The following is a 17,107-nucleotide window of genomic DNA, read 5'->3' on the forward strand; positions in this document are numbered from 1 at the left end:
TTGACCATACCCAAGTCTTATCCATTGTAAAGCAATGCCCATTAACTCGTTTAAGCACATTCGCACCTCACTCCAAGCCTAAATTTCCCAAAGCGTGAGCCAATTTAAAAACAAAATACAAGCTTAGCTGCAACAGTGCTTCCATTAAATGTAATTTTCATTCTTAGAGCGGGAGCAGAGCTGGCAAACGCAGTATTTATTGCTTGACCCCTTCCAGAGAAGACGGTTGTGGAACCCCTCGGAACATTACAGTCCATGAGGTGTACTCCATGGGTGGTTTGCTTGGTCATTTGAGAGGACAGTCAAGGGTCCACACTGTTGTAGCGTGATCTGGGCCACATGAGAGACAGGACATGAAAGGATTGCAGGTTTCTTCCCACTAAGAGCATATCAGCGAATGTTCCGAGCATTCCCATAATTGTAAGACCACTTTCATTGAATCCTGCTCTTTAATTCTAGATCTCTTAAAGAAAATATGTTCAAACTTGTACTCATGTTCTCTGAATTGCAAGTCCACTAGCTTACTTAGATTGCTTCTTCCAGTTAGTTAATCACTTTTATGCTTTATATCTTTGGATAACAGTGCAGAGTTTACCTGTAGCTCCAGTTCCAATAGGGTGGTTTGGGTTTTTGGCGGAAATTGATAAAATGACTAACAGCTGCTTTGATATCCTGCTAAGAGTTGAGTCAAGGCAAAGACCAACACAGGACAAAGTACTGTAAAGAGTGCAGCGATTCTGTCTATAATAGCCAGGATATAGTCTTCCTTTACATTGGTACAATCGTATGTGTAGCCACAGCACGCCCTCAGGATAGATAAGAAAACTATACTTTGCGGTTTCAGAACTTTGTCTATTTGCATAACCGGACACAAACAATTCAATATGTGCAATCTTGTCACAATGCTACCAACTGCTGGATGATTTCCAATGGTTTCATTTTCTTACATGTTTGAGCGCATATCAGCTCTCAGTTCACCTCTCATTGGTGGTTGCTCAAGAATTTTTTTAAGGACAGGATCTCCATGCAAGTCAAAGGCCCTGAAAAACTGTGTTGGCAGCCGTTCCTCAAATTAAAAAAAAAAGACAACTCTACCAATCCTTCAGGACCATCAATTTGCGTCAGTGAAGGCAGAGAGTAAGTACAGGCAGTCCCCAGATCAAGTCCATCCGCAAGTCCACTCGTGTGCAAGTCAGAACAAAACAGGACAATATAAAACAGCCATTGTAAGTACAGGAAATGTTCATATGTCAGATCTTTAAACTTATACCACTGTATGGAATCACGTTCTTAAATACGAGCATTTGTATGTAGGATGTTTGGAAATCTGAGGCACCCTGTACGAAGAAAATAAACACTTGACTTGACATGTTGCGAATAATACAGGCATCAAGCTGAGGCCTTGCCCTCTATTTGTATGACGAGTTAGCTGTTCCCAACACTGAGTGAGTAAGGATGGAGCTGGCCCGAGGACAAAAAACCTGACGGGGAGAGGAAAAAAAAATCATCCAGGGATCCACAGAATGATGAGTAGTGGTGGTTTGGCATGAGAGGGAAAAGAGACATTACACAGGCAATTTGCCCCCCAAACTGTTGCCACTGTGCACAGCCTCTTCACTGGAGTGGCCAGAACCATTAAATGTCTTTGTGAAGCCTTGCTTGGTAAGGTTTTAATTGGGATGGTTTAAGAGAGGACAGTGTGGCACCTTCCAGGCGATTGCACAGCTGTGCGTACATTACACATGCAGCATCATTCGGAGGACAAAATCGGTGAGGGATTGAAATAGGGGTGGGGGGGATTATATCATGTTTGGAACTTGCTACCAAACTGAGTTGAGATGCACAGCAGAGATAAGTACTTGCAAGGGAGCTGTAGATACATAAAGGAGAATTCTGTTGCTGTTGTGGAGGAGAAAAAATGACCGAGACCAGTGGGCCGAATGGGCCTAGTACTGTGCTGAATTTTAACCTTACACAGAACCTTAATGTTCTCAGGGTGTACAAAATCCTTCGAAAGATTGTAATAGTATTAAGTAGGGCAGGAAATTGTGGAGGCCGGTCTCATCGCCCTATCCCACACTTGCTCAGATTTACCTCTGCAGTTACATATAAACAGTCCTCTCTCTCTCTTATCTCTCCATTAGAGGGAAAAAGAGATCTTGTAGCACGGTCATGTCTCTGCCTCTAAGCCAGAAGTACTGGGTTCAAAACCCACCTCAGGAGTAATACCCAAGGGAGGTACAATCAGAATGTAGCCAAACTGGGGAGTACTCTAGCCACATCCACAGGGTGGAAAGAATGTTGGAGGCTTCATCGTCACCATCCTCGGCCCTGCCTATAGCTCTCTGTGGACTATTGCTTTACAGTCCATCGCTCAGCACAAACAATTGGTATTAACAATTTACAGAATATTGGGACACACAAACCCCACAGCAATTCTGTCAATTAGAAGGTGGATTTTAACTGCACTCTCACCTCATCGGATCTCAAACAGTTCAGTCACTAACTCATAGGCTTTTGCAACAAGATAAAGGCCTCGCTTGCCAGAGTCATCAAAGGTTTTTAAAAAAAATAATTATGCATGCAAGCAGAAACGAGAAGAAACAACATTAATTGAGATCAGAGGACCAGAAGAAGAAAAACCGAACATTAGGGGTCACTATGTCACTGCTCAACATCTAGAGGTATCAACTATCGTTTCTCATTAGCAACTGGTCAGGTTTCATAGATCATAGAAGAGAATCATAGAATCTATACAGTGTGGAAGCAGGCCATTCAGCCCATCATATCCCCAATGCCCCTCCAAACAGCAGCCCACCCAGACCCAATATCCCTATACCAACCCATCTAACCTACACATCCCTGGATACTATGGGGCAATTTAGCATGGCCAATCCACCTGACCTGCACATTTTTGGACTGTGGGAGGAAACCAGAGCACCCGGAGAAAACCCACACAGACACGGGGAGAATGTGCAAACTCCACACAGACAGATAGTTGCACGAGGCTAGAATTGAATCCAGGTCCCTGGCACTGTGAGGCAGCAGTGCTAACCACTGAGCCACCACTCTGCCTATGTCAGAATATTATTGGGATTATTTTAAATAATTATATCACCATAAATTTTAAATTTCCTCATTTACTTTTCAAAATCTCTCAATAATGCCATTGAGATATTGGCCATGACTGGGAAACATCATTCCAAATTTTCAACAGTCAATGCTTTCTCAAAAGCAAATGCACTTTTCGAAACAAACGTCAACCAATGAATAACATTGAAACCGATGGATTTTACAAAAGCTAGACTGACAGAGGAAATGCAAATTTGAAGAGAATAAAGCAGTTAGATAGTCCCCTGTAGTTTGTGAAATAGAACTATGCAAATACAGGAGGAAAACAAATTCGTTGAAAAATTGGATTCAAAATAAGCAAATCCATATTATATGTCAAGAGCTGGGAAATTCATATTGAACACATGGAAACAATATTAAAAGGCACTGTTCTCACATTCACCATTGTGATTCCTTCCTGTTGTAACTGATTTGTTACAGACTAATTAATAGGAATATAGGAACAGGAGTAGGCCATTCAGCCCCTCAAGCCTGCTTCGCCATTCAGTAAGATTGTGGCTGACGTGACAGATCTATTGCTAAAGTTAAAAATCTCGCAACACCAGGTTACAGTCCAACAGGTTTACTTGGAAGCACACTAGCTTTCGGAGCGACGCTCCTTCATCAGGTGGCTGTGGAGTATAAGATTGTAAGCACACTAGCTTTCGGAGCGACGCTCCTTCATCAGGTGGCTGTGGAGTATAAGATTGTAAAGACACAGCAAACATTCTTGCTACAAATTCTGTGTCATGTGATCTTATAGTCCACCTAATGAAGGAGCTCTGAAAGCCAGTGCAAACATGTCAGCCCCCTCTCCCAACCAGGATTAAATCCATGCTGACACTTTAGTGCAGTACTGAGGGAGTGCTACAACACCGCTGTCATCTTATGCCTAGATCCAATATTTACACCCTTGGGTTGATCTTAAAATGGCAATCGTGCTATTCAACGGAGAGAAGTGGTACTCTCCCTGTACCCTGGTCACGACTAATCCCTCAGCTAACATCACTCAGTCAAGTCGATATGGTAATTGTTGTTTTTAAATGGGACCTTGCGGAGTACAGTGTATATTTATAACATTACATCAAACACATCATTAGTTTTAGTGTATTCAGGACTTACGAAAGGTGCTGTCGAAATGTAAGCCCTTCATTTTTAATAACTTAAACATTTCTCCTTTTCAGAGTGAAAAACATGAGCCTCTCTGTTTCTTCATTACAACCCTGGATAGAGGGAATCCACCTAACAGCGTAACTCTGTATTCTCACCAATAATTAGGCATCTCCTTTGCCCAGAGCTAGCTTGCCCAATGGGGAGAAATACTAGCACATTGAAGTGGAAGGCATTCAATTCAAAAGGGCACTGCACAGATCTAACTCCTTTCTCTCTGTGAATTATCTTTCTTAATTCCAACAAAGTTACAAATCACACAACACCAGGTCATAGTCCAACAGGTTTATTTGGAAGCGCTAGCTTTCATAGCGCTGCTCCTTCATCAGGTAACTAGTGCCGCAGGATCATAGAACACAGGATTAATGAATTAAAACCCTGCATCCCCATTCTAAGAGATTAAAAACTTAACAGCCATCTAGGTTTGCTCAATATATTGCATCAGTTGTATGACACTTGGATCTTTTAGTATAAATTCTCCGTCCTATGATCCTGTTCCACTAGTTACCTGATGAAGGAGCACTGCTCTGAAAGTTAGTGCTTCCAAATAAACCTGCTGGACTATAACCTGGTGTTGTGGGATTTTTAAACTTTTACACCCCAGTCCAACACCAGCACCTCCACATCATTACTTATGACAGGTAGCAGCTCACTTCTTTGACCATAATTGCAAACATGTCGGGCAAGGGCCTAAAACGAAAACCTAACTCAGATGTGGCAACGGTTTCCAAGTATTTGCTTTAAATTAGATTGTACATTCTTCAACCCCTTGGCCACCTCTCCCACCATTCACCCCACCTCCTCAAACCCTACTCAGCCTTCTGTGACGCCTCCTATTAGATTATTTTCCTCTCAGTCCCCCCTCCTACTTTTTCACAAACTCTCTCTCTCTCTCTCTCTCTCTCTTCCCAACCCCCTTTCTCTCATGGTTTCTTCACGGTCAGATCCGACTGAGGATGAAGACGACACTGATAATATAAAACTGATTTAGTGTATCAGTTCTGAGCTCGCACCTCCCAAGTTACTGCAGCTCCAAAAAAGAGCAAGCAGATTTAAAGCTTGTACTTCGAGTCCTGGCTAGTTTATAGATGCTATTAAGAGGTTTAGAAATCCAGTATTTATCATTCCATCTATCCCAAGAGACCAACCTATTTGTGGTCTTGTAATTTTGTGCTATCTGGAACAGTAAGTTATTGCTTAAGTACCTTTTCTGTGACTGTGGGTATTTCCTATTCCAGTATGCAGTCTGCAGAGCGAATATTCTTTGGTACGGTCCATGGTTTTGGAGACAGATGCGGAAGAGGAATGCTGCTGATCAGCATTCCATGCTCCGTAAACCAGACAAAACTCCAGTTTTGTATCATTGCAAGGACACAATAAACCACACACAATTTATCACGAAAACCTGAACCATTTCAATTCTTTCAATTACTGGCATCTGCAAGGGCCAAACATCCCAAACAGAAAGATGACTGGAGTTAAGTCTTTACACATGGGGAAATCACATGAATCGTTAAAACAAGACAGATATTCACAACAAAAGATCTTGTATACATAGGCGGAATCGGGGTGTGGGAGGAGAGACAGAAATCAATAACAGACTGGCAAAAAAGCAATATGGCAAAACAATGAGTGCCTGCTTAATCAAGCATCATATTTTACGGATTCCAATAAAGCACATCAATAACAAGGATATAAAAGAGAACTAAAACATCTGATCACAGGAGACCATTCCATCCATTCGCTCTGTACAGCCCTTTGAAGTAGTTACCCAATTAAACTCGCTCCCTAACTCTTTTCTAAAAGGCCCTGCATATTTTTTACTTTTCAAGTATTTATCCATTCCCTTCTTGAAAGTCCCTGTTGAACCTGCAAACCACCAGCCTTTCAGACAGTACATTCTAGAACGTTCCTCCCTACAGACAAAAGAAACCTTCCCTCTGGTTCTTTGTCAATTGTCTCAAGTGTGCTCTGGTGACCCCAGTGCAAAACAGTTTCTCATTACTTATTCTATGAAAGCCCCTCAGAGCTTTGAGCGAATAGCTCAGAAATCCTGTGAATCTTCTCTTTGCGCCGAGGTGAACAATCCCTGGTCTCTCCATCGCAATGTTCACTCAACACGGCGTAAATGACAGAACAAAACAACTCCCGCCTGCAGAAAGGCAGGGAGAGTTCACTCAAACTTTACTGTAAACCTGCAGCTCAACGTTAGACCAGAAGGAACTCTGAAGGAACTATTACTAATAATAAAGGCTTCCTGTTACCAACAAGCATCCGTGTGTACTTTCCAAGCTTCAATGGAGTATGCCAAACCCATTGTTCAGATGGGAGGAAATAGCAGCAGATCAGAAAAGTTTAGAGACAGGGCTCAACTCAAATTGTTTTCTTTACACTGAAAGAAAAGGGAGGGGAAAGTAGCAATTTTAAATATAAATTACAATGATCTGCCTTGCTGTGAGGCCATGCAGAAAGTTTACCGGAGCCCCTTACAAAATAAAATGTCCCACACTTTAAAACCCTCCACATCATAATTTCTTTAAAATGCTTACTGAACGGCAACTCCTTTCTTTCTCCAGTGTACTGGGTGATCAAGGCAGTTTCTCTGTACAAGATGACACTGAAACGTGCACAAGGCAGTAGGGTTTTAAAACGAGATTGAGGTGTCATTTTCATTTTTTGGATGGTGCTGTTCTGTACCCCTATTGAAACCCAGTGGGTGAATACACAAAGGTGGCTTTCACAGCCCGCAGTAAGCAGAGTGCCCTGGCTGAGGAAGTGTGAGGTAAAAGCTAATGTGGCCTCCTTGTTGTTAAGATTCAGCCTCCTTGCCTGGCCAACATTTTCTCACTGCAAGGCTGCGCAAAAGACAGAATCAGTTTTCCGCCAGTGGGTCTGGCTGGAAGCAGAGTGGAATCGCACACACAGCTGGCTGTAGCTGCTGGCAACACCCTCAGCAGGAGGCGGCAGAAGGGCTGCTCCAAACTGCACCCCTGCTCGATGCCTCCTTTGGAGCCCTGGCTTTGCAACGTTAGCTCCACTGCCTGCTCCCAGGAGCCAGCACATTCAGGCTTTCCTGAACCTCACTGCAGCAGCATACAAGAGCTATTGTACAACAGTGTCCACAGCAGTCATGTCTGGCACATTGGAAATACCCAGCCCCAGGGCGTTAGTACAAGGAATGCTTGGCATACCACTCATTCCAGCCCATGTAAACGCATTGTTAAATGCTCTGAGCAGCCAGGAGTTGATTAGGGGAGGCCTAATAGGTCAAGGAGTGATAGTTATTAGATCATTTATATTCTACAATTTACAGCTGGTTTCAATTGTGTGGCTAAAATCAGAACAGAAAAGTACACATACAAAAAAAACTCCCTCTCTCTGCAGACTTCCACTTCCTGCTTCTATATTCATTGCTCTCGTTGTGGATGGACCTCTCTGAACGTACCTGCGGTGCAGTCTCAAGGAGCCACTGATAACACTCGCTACGTGGTGAACGAGAGTCTGCAACTGATAAGAGCAATCCCTCTCTGAAGGTTCATGTAAACATGCTAACTTTAATGCACTTCCATCGTGAGCACAAATCTCTGCGTCGAAACATCCGTGAGAACACAAGGCAGAAAAGTCTGAAACAAAGGCTTCGATGTTTCAAAGCAGAAAAAGGTGGTGGGTGACCAGGCCTCAGCTAATGACATTGTTAAGGGGGCCAGCCTACACTCGGCTAGACCCATGACTCATAGGAAAGGTGCCCAGACAGACAGCTGGGGGAGGGGAGAGGGAGTGGGGGTCAGTGAGAGACAGAGTAGGGGTCAGAAAGAGAGAGTCAGATGGAGTGGGGGTCAGAGGGACAGGGGGTAGGGCTCAGAGGGAGTGGGGGGGGGTCAGAGGGAGTGCAGGGGGGGTCAGAGGGAGTGCGGGTGGGGGGTCAGAGGGAGTGCGGGTGGGGGGTCAGAGGGAGTGCGGGGGGGGGGCGTCAGAGGGAGTGCGGGGGGGTGGGGGTCAGAGGGAGTGCGGGGGGGTGGGGGTCAGAGGGAGTGCGGGGGGGTGGGGGTCAGAGGGAGTGCGGGGGGGTGGGGGTCAGAGGGAGTGCGGGGGTCAGGTCCACTGAGTGAAAGCCACAACAAGCTGAGTTTGGACTGTGAAGTCCTAGGAGTAAAAGGGGAATTATTCCTGCTGCTCCTGATTCGCGAGAGGTTCACAGCAGAACAGAGTCAACTACTTGTGCCTTGTTCTGGTCTGGTCTGGTCTGATCCTGAACAGCAGGAATGCGAGATTCCTTCCTGCAAGTCAAACAACCAGTTAAACCCATTGAGCCCCCTCACTGCTTCTGGTAAGAACCTGGCCGAGGGCCTGAATCAACCCCTTTCAACACAGCAACTAGGAACAGGACAAGTAGCAATGAGGGAATCACTGGGTTCTGGATGTTAAAAACTTCTCTTCACATCCATTCTCTGGCTGCCTAAGGAGTGGTCCTTTCCAAATTCAAATCTCCCAACTACACCTCAACCAGACATTGTCACAAGCCGAGCAGAACTATAACAAAATTAGCAGGCATTCAACATGAACCTATAAAAATGATCTGCTGACACCCAAAAAGCTCCAATCAACCATTGAAAAACATGTTTGTACTTGTGGAGTATGCAATCCTTAGGAGAATGTCTGAACACGGTGCAGGTCCAGTGTGCACACGCTGGGCCTGGATGGAGCAATGGTAAAGGGCAGTTCCTCGAATTCCCAAAAGCAGACACAAGGTGGCCGTGGAGATCCTGGAGTTGGGTCCACCATCTCCTTAGCCCGTGGTTGCTGTGCCTCCATTGCCGTGCTTTTGTTCCATATCCCTTATGGACTCTCAACATCCACAACAGCAGGGGGCAGACGGCCCCAGAACTTGCCCACTCTCTGCGCAAAGTCATACTCCCTGACTGTACTCCGGAATGGCCGATTATTAACACTGGGCCTGCGCCCCCCCCCCCCCCCCCCCCCCCACCCCTTCCCCGTCAGAGTGTCACCCACCATAAAGTGAAATGCTCCTGAAACACCCTCCAATGGATACGGGCTTCTTGCTGAATGACCTGTTCCCCTTGCTCCTTCCCCTCCCTCTTCCAGAGGCTTGTCCTGTTCTGTGTGGCCTCTCTTTACACTCTTTGTCAGGCCCAATTCCAGGGAGAAGGCCCAGCTGACCTTTGAACATCAGCCATGGAGGGTCTCGGCTGCCAGCAAGAGACCAGTGGGATAGACTGCCCTATGAAGTGCCAATCAGGCACTGTCATGGGCAGCATGGGTAGGGGGATGGGAGAAAAGCACCGAGCCTCCCAGTATGCCCACTTTCCCAATGCCAGGTCCCATGGGCATCAGGTGCCTGGTAAAGAGGGGACATCCTCCCCACCCCGGGAGCCTGAAAACAAGTGTTGGCAGGAATTACATCTCATGTTCCCCAGATAGCAAGCCAGCCAGTCACTGCTGGATTTATATTAACAACAATGAGCGGAGGTCCTGAACTGGGGATTTGATCTCTCAACTTAAAACGGCCTCATTTGGTAGCAAGCCAGAAAGACTGTTCATTCAATTGAGGCAGAGGTGGGAGAGCATTGGCACAACTAAATGACCCTTGCCATGAATTGTGGCACAGGGAATGGTGCCAAATACCACCCACTTTTATTACACTATATATAATGTATTTTAACCCACTTCCATTACCATTAACCTGCTAAATTCAAAAGGAACAGAGGCCAAATTGAGACAACTCATCGAGGTAACGTTTGTGCCCCAGCGTCATGCCAGTGAAACAGAGTTTCAGAACTCCAAAACCCTACATCTCCTTCAAGACCAAATGTAGTCATTTATTTGAGGAATGAAGGAATGACTCAGAGGACCTGTCAAAAGATCCAAACAGGTTCAGCGCTTCAATGAGCTAAAGGCAAAGAATGAATATTACTCTGAAGATTTAACATAGCATGTATGTGATGATGAAGGAAATGAGAACGTCTACGCTGGAAAAAAGTGTAAGAAATGGAATAACAAGCAAAATTGAAGTGAAAATAATAGTTATGAAAATTGTAGTTGAAAAGTATGGCGCTGGAAAAGCACAGGTGGTGAGGCAGCATACAAACAGCAGGAGAATCGACATTTCGGGCATAAGCGCTTCATCAGGAATCTAGCAGAGCAAGTTCAAAGGGATGAATGGCCTACTCCTGCCCTAAACAAGCCCTATGCTCCAATATGATGGGAGAACATAGCAATCTAGTAAGATAAATCCATTGACAAAGAACTCCAACAAACGCCATTCTTCCTTCTTATGAGGTGATAAATGATGTCCAGTTCTATGCAGCATTGACCATAGCAACACAAAAGAATCATAGCATCTTAAGACACAAAAGATAATTGTTTGATCCATCACGCCATTCAGTTATTGACATTGCCCAATGCCCGATTAATTTCTCCTCTGTGTGCATGTTTATATGTGTGGAAATTCCCTTTTGAAATCACAGAAGCTCCCTGTTTACAATAAAAAAAAATCACATTTGCCATCCTGGTCCTTTCTCCAATTGTTTTAAATCCTCATCCTCTAGTTTGTGATCTTCATGGCAGTGTAAGCCAGTTCTCATTATTTTCTCAGTCACAATCCTTCACTACAAGTGCACAACAACGAGTTGCATTATTATTGGTGATGGAGTTTGCAGTAATTTGAATGATGCACATACCATGGATGTCTCTTAATTACAAGCATGGGAGATTTACCAGAATGCTGACTGAGCTGTAGGCTGGGTCTGAAGACGGGTTATACCCGAAATGCCAACTTCTCCACCTCCTGACGCTGCCTGGCTTGCTATGTTCTTCCAGCCTCCTGTCTGTCTATGCTGTGTCCCTTTGAGCAATGAAAAGTGATCTGATGGGGGGGGTTGAGGTATAAAATTATGAGGGGCATTGAATGGGTGGACTGGAAGGCATCTTTTTCCACGAGTTATAGGGTTCAATAACCAGGGGCCATTGATTTAAGGGAAGAGTTAGAAGCCTAAAAGGAGAGTTAAGAATTTTGGTTTCTAATCAGAGTATGATGAGAGAGTACTGCCTGAATGGTTTGTTGAGTCAGAACCCTTTGTAACATTAAAGCAGTATTTAGATATTCGCTTGCATTGCAATAACTTTCAGGCTTTTGGGCCAACAACTGAGAAATTGGATGTGTTAGTCAGATCTATAATGTGACACAGGCATGATGGGCCAAGTGGTCTCCTCTTGTGTTGTCAATGTCTTTGAATCTATGGATTTAGCAAATCTCACATACAGAATGAGGTGCGCTTCTTTTTTAAAAAAAAACAAAAAAAAAAGTGATAGACACCTTATGGAATAGGCCAGAACATTTCTTGTATCGCTCCTCCCAAATTTCAGTATTGCCATCCAAATTATCTGACAATATTCCCAAGGAGGTATGTCTGTCGCCTCTAGTTTCCCTTTGTTTTGCAATTAAAAGAAGGACCTGAATTTACATCACTTCCTGCAACCTATCAAATGCAATATAATGCTGTATCTTCTACCATTTGCAGGTTATCTTTCATTACCATGCATAGTCAGCAATTCCGCAGAGCACAGAATGCGATACGTAATTCCAAAACAGAATGGTGTTTTTGTACTTGACATTCTACTTATGGTTGTCACACAGCAAGGCAAGTCCAGTAGGCTATGAGTTCCACCCAAAGGGACCACTAATCAAGTGATTAACCTTTACCACCTGTGATTCAAAAGAGCCAACAAGGCAGATATGCAGCGAAATAAATCACAAAAGACCAAGGGGCAAGATCGGGGTCAGAGTTCAACAGATGGAGGTCTACATGCTGAAAGCTTCTCCTAAATGGTGCACTGACTTTACAGCAGCAGCTTCCAATGCAGAATGATACTGTATTAGGACATGTTAGGATATTAATTGCCTCCAGTAATAAGACTCAAGAAAAACCATTCCAAACGTGGGTAGCAGAGTTTTGAATAAGCTGGTGTGGAATTTCCCCAGCTCCTGAACAACGTGGGCATTGGTGAGAAAGTATCACGCGAGATGGGCCAACGAGGAACCTCGTGCTGTCACATTTTCTAACCAAGAGTCAAACAGTGACAGGACAGTCTCATGAGCGAGCGGCTGAAGCGAAAGAATAATTGTGGAGATTGAACCTTTCTGTGTTCATTCATGCGGGCTTCCTGAACCCAGGGAAGGTTCGATAACCACTCTTCTGGTGAATACACTCAATTCTCTCCTCACAACAAATTTATGTTGCCTTGAGCTGGCTACAAAACCCTTGAGTTTATCTCCCTGGCCGACAGGGAGACTCGTGAGTTAGTTTTGACAGTGCGAGTGTGGACAAAGCTCATTGTGGTTACGGGTCAACACAAAAAGGGAGGTAACAATCCAACAGTTAAATTTCCACTCTGTCGGATTCTCAATTGGACTGAAGTTGAATGGCTCTCATCAAGATTCCAACTGTGCTTTTCGAAATCAGGTCGCTCACCCAATGAGTGACGTCGAATAAAAGCAGAAACTGGGGGAAAAGCTTAGCGGGTCTGGCAGCACCTACGGAGAGAGAGCAGAGTTAATGTTTTGGGTCTAGTGACCCTTCCTCAGAACTGACAGCAGTTAGGACAAAGTCAGTTTTTATGCAGAAGATAGGGTGAGGAATAAATAATAGGTGGGGATAGAGCCCAAAGAGAGAGAAGAACAGGCAAAGGAGTGGACAAGAATCAGCCTAGGAGACTGAATGGCCGCTGATGAGGACTGTTAGTAGCTAACAATAGATTGTGGGTAATAGCAATCCATGTGGTAACAAGGCCAGCTGTGTGAGGGTACAGACCACGGGAGGAGGTGTCTCCAGCTCTAAAACTGTTGAACTCGATATTGGAGTCGAGAAGGCTGCAGCATTCCCAAGTGGAAAATGAGATTCCAGCTTGTGCTGAGCTTCATTGGAGCACTGCAGCAAATCTGAGACAGAGACTTTGGTCAGAGAACAGGCCGAGGTGTTGAAATGGCAAGCAACAGGAAGCTCAGGGTCCTTTTTTTTTCTGCAGGCAGAACATAGGTGTTCTGCGAAGCATCCATCGGGTCTACACATCATTCCCCCAATATACAGGAGACCACATTGTGTGCAGTAAATACAGTAGACCAGATGAAGGGTAATGCCCGAAACATCGATTCTCCTGCTCCTCGGATGCTGCCTGACCTGCTGTGCTTTTCCAGCAGCATACTCTCGACACTGATCTCCAGCATCTGCAGTCCTCACTTTCTCCTAGATGGAGTGAAGTTCAGGTAATGTGCTGCTTCACCTGACATTGAACCTTGTGGCTATTCCCATTGCCTTTTGTTCCTCATCAATCCCATAAAGCAATAATCTAGATTTATATGATGTGGAGGAGCCGTGGGGGTGGACAAAGTTAAAAATCACACAACACCAGGTTATAGTCCAATCGGTTTACTTGGAAACACTAGGTTTCAGAGCGCTGCTCCTTCATCAGGTAGCTAGTGGGGCAGGATCATAGGACACAGAATTTATAGCACAGGATTATAGTGTCATACACTGATGCGATATATTGAACAAAGCTTCCAAATAAACCTTTTGGACTATAACCTGGTGTCGTATAATTTTTAACTATACTTATATGGCATTTTCTGTTTTAAAAAATGAGATGTAAACCAGGATAGGATACACACAGCCGAGTTTAAATTTACAGAAGGTCGAAGTTATTGGAATAAGAGTCTGGTCGCTGCTGACTTCATGTGGCACTGCTCTCGTCCCTTTATACTCTGCAGCCCCTATCAACTGCACCACTTCCTCTATTGCCCTGCAACAGACTGGGCAATGAAATTGTAAAGATGGAATGCTGTTAAGTTTACAGTAAGAGACCTCCGTGGTGATGAGTGCTGTCAGCTTATTAATGTGCCCTCAAGTGTCTTTTACTCTGCATGTGCTCATAACAGCTCCTTCCAAAAGGCATGGACTCCTTTATAATAAAGGAGCAAGGATGAGTCACTCTTAATATTGTGCTATGGGACTCTTTGCCAGGTCCCTTGGGGGATCTGTGCGGTAGCACCTGCGAACCCTCAAACTTGATACAGACGCAAGTCGCAGTCTAGAAATCTGAGCTGCGACTCCGATGCACTTCCGAGGGCGTGCTGCACGGTCAGTGATACTGACTTCTGAATCACTCAGGACTCAAATGGATGTTAAAGGTCTCAGAGCAGCATCTTGAAAAGGGTGGGGAGTCATTCCCAATGTCATGGTGAATTATTTATCCCTCAAACCCACACAAGAAACAGGAATTATTCTGTTGTTATGACATTGCTATTTTTGAGAACTCTCTGGGTACATCATAGCAGGGTCTACTCTACAAGCAAGTATTCATTGGCTGTATAGTGCTTTGGAAGGTCCGTGGATTTGTGAAAGGTGCTACAGAAATGCAAATTCCCTTTTTTACCCTTTTAGCTGTTTTCATTGACATTTAAATTCCATGTATCCCTGTGGGGGAAAAGAAACCCTTTGAATCTCAACTTATGTTGTAGGCCTGAACTTTATTGCTGCTTCCTGTAATTTCAACACTCAGGTAGATTAAGAAGCATTGTGTCAATCAAAGCAATATATAGATGGTTGATAAAAAGTGTTCAATAACGTGGAAGATATGTTAAAATACAAAAAATACTGGGCAAACAACACTTTTACCTTGACAGAGACATTCACATACGACAGATGTTGCATCACACAAGGGCATTCAAGGTTTATCAGGTTAAAAACCTTAGTACGGACCAATCACTTACTCAGAAACATTGTTACAGGGGTCAATCGGTGTCGCAGTGAGCACCAATGCTGACGCATACATTGTGATTCCAACACAAAGTACAGAAAGCTTTCAGAACTGGAACACTTACAGACTGTCAAAAAGGTTAAAAAAAACAGAAATTTTCATTAGGCTTATTCCAAGAAAAAACGATCACAATAATGGAACCAAACAGCTCAACTCTTCCGCTGGATTTCTGAAGAACTTGTACTGTGACAGAGATAAAGCAAGATCCTTAATCAACTGCAAACAGTAAGTTGTTCAATCCATTTGCTCTTAATATCCAAAGAATAATGTACCCATGGGAGCAATTAAAGGATAATAACGTTTATACTGGTGCTATGAACATCTTGGCTGTTGATGTAAATTCAGTACTAACTTTTGAGTCTAGAGCAACAAATCAATTCTCTCGCTATTAATTCATTCTTGGATCGACGCAGAGACCCTCCGCAGTTTGGAGCTTCCCACCAGCTGGGCCTCAACCCCCTTCCCCAGCTTAAAATTATTTCCCCGTCCCTACTTGCCCACCAGCATTCTGAGCTTCTGGTATCTCTGCACAAAATGCTATTTTAAGTATTCCTTGGGAGTCAATTCCGAGCAAGAAGCTGCAGGTTCACGTGCCCCTCCCAGGAGCTGGCCATATGTACCGTGCAGTATTGATCAGAGGTACCGTCATTCAGATGAGGTGTTAAAGCGAGATCCCACCAGTGCTCTCTGGTGGATGCAAAATTGCTTGTATTCTGTAAGAACAGAGGGGGGGGGGTTCTCCACATCTTGGCCAAAGTTCACATCTCAAACGACATCACAAAAGCTCATCATCATTAGATTTCTGTTTTTTTTGTGAAAGCTTGTTGTTGCATTTCCTTTATTAACTTCACTGGTTATAAAGCTCTTTGGGACACCTCCCACAGTTGTGTGGCAATGCTATACAAATGCAAATGGTTTATTTCTCTTCACCAGCTTAAGCGGCACTGCATGGTGTACAATAAGATGGCCCAGCCCATCCTCTCACAAAACTAGAAGGATTCATAAATGTCGGCTGCATCCTCTCAAGAATTAAAAAGTTTGCATTATATTTAAATTGACAACCTTTAGCCATTTTTGATACAAACCCTTAAAAGGAAAGGATTCTTGTGCAATCTTCTGCTTATCTTCATTTCTGGGTTGTGAATGTCACTTGCGAGACAGTAATTTATTGCCCACCTTTAGTTGCTGGTTTGGTACAGTTGGGTTAAACCAACGCTTTCAAGAGCAGTTAAGAGTCAACTGTGTTGGTATGACTTTTGAATTACACATCAGCCAGACTGGAGGAGGATGGACGATTCCCTTCCCTAAATGGATATTTGTCAAGAGGTTGGATTTTTACAACAATTCCACTGCTTTGTCATCAGTTTCATTGATAAAATCTTGGTTTTTAAATTTAAACAGTATTCAAATTTTCAAATGGAATCTGAACTGACATCATCGATTTTAGTTCCAATTTTGAACTATCAATAATATCAACACTGCATTACCTACCTTTTGCACCCATAAATAATATTCATAAAACTTAGAAACTGCCAGATTACGTAAAGAATCAGCTAAGCCAAGGCCTTTTGAAATTATCCGGCCAAATTATTTTGGTATTTGGTTAGTCAGTTATTTTGATGTTACTAATAATATGTCTCTCCACAAATACTTAGACGGATGTCAAATTGCAGCAGTTACAAAAAAAAAACTTTGCAGCCTTATTGATCTTTTGTTTTTAAAGTGAGCCAGGATGTTAAGTCATGAATTAGAGCCTCCTACTAATGTCAGGATTTTTAATCATCGCATCTGGTCTGCAAATTGTCATCATGAAAAGTCTCCTCTCTCTGCTGCTTAAAAGGATTCAATGTAAAATGAATTTACAAAGTGTTTACTGGCTTTCGTAGGCTCACAAATGAAAAACAAACAGAACCAATCTTGAATTTCACGACTTCTAGTATATCGGAGAAGCCTGAATGAGTGTGGGAAATGCTTTTAAAGTTGGACTTTAGAAAGG

At 43.7% G+C, this 17,107-nt stretch overlaps 2 protein-coding genes across 3 annotated transcripts in view; one reads left to right on the top strand and one right to left on the bottom strand.

The window, feature by feature from the left end:
- wwc3 (WWC family member 3) overlaps positions 1 to 17,107 on the bottom strand; it is a 187,234-nt gene that overhangs the window by 124,851 nt on the left and 45,276 nt on the right. The window lies entirely within an intron of this gene.
- Positions 15,140 to 17,107, top strand: part of LOC122554974 (claudin-24-like) — an 84,620-nt gene continuing 82,652 nt past the window's right edge. For both annotated transcript variants that reach the window (XM_043700451.2, XM_043700449.2), the window contains exon 1: positions 15,140 to 15,336. The gene's annotated coding sequence lies outside the window, so the exon portion shown is untranslated. The remainder of the gene's footprint in view (positions 15,337 to 17,107) is intronic.

The sequence above is a fragment of the Chiloscyllium plagiosum genome, unplaced genomic scaffold (assembly GCF_037043375.1).
Source record: "Chiloscyllium plagiosum isolate Xiang-an unplaced genomic scaffold, Cpla_swu_hap1 HiC_scaffold_12, whole genome shotgun sequence".
Lineage (NCBI taxonomy): Eukaryota > Metazoa > Chordata > Chondrichthyes > Orectolobiformes > Hemiscylliidae > Chiloscyllium > Chiloscyllium plagiosum.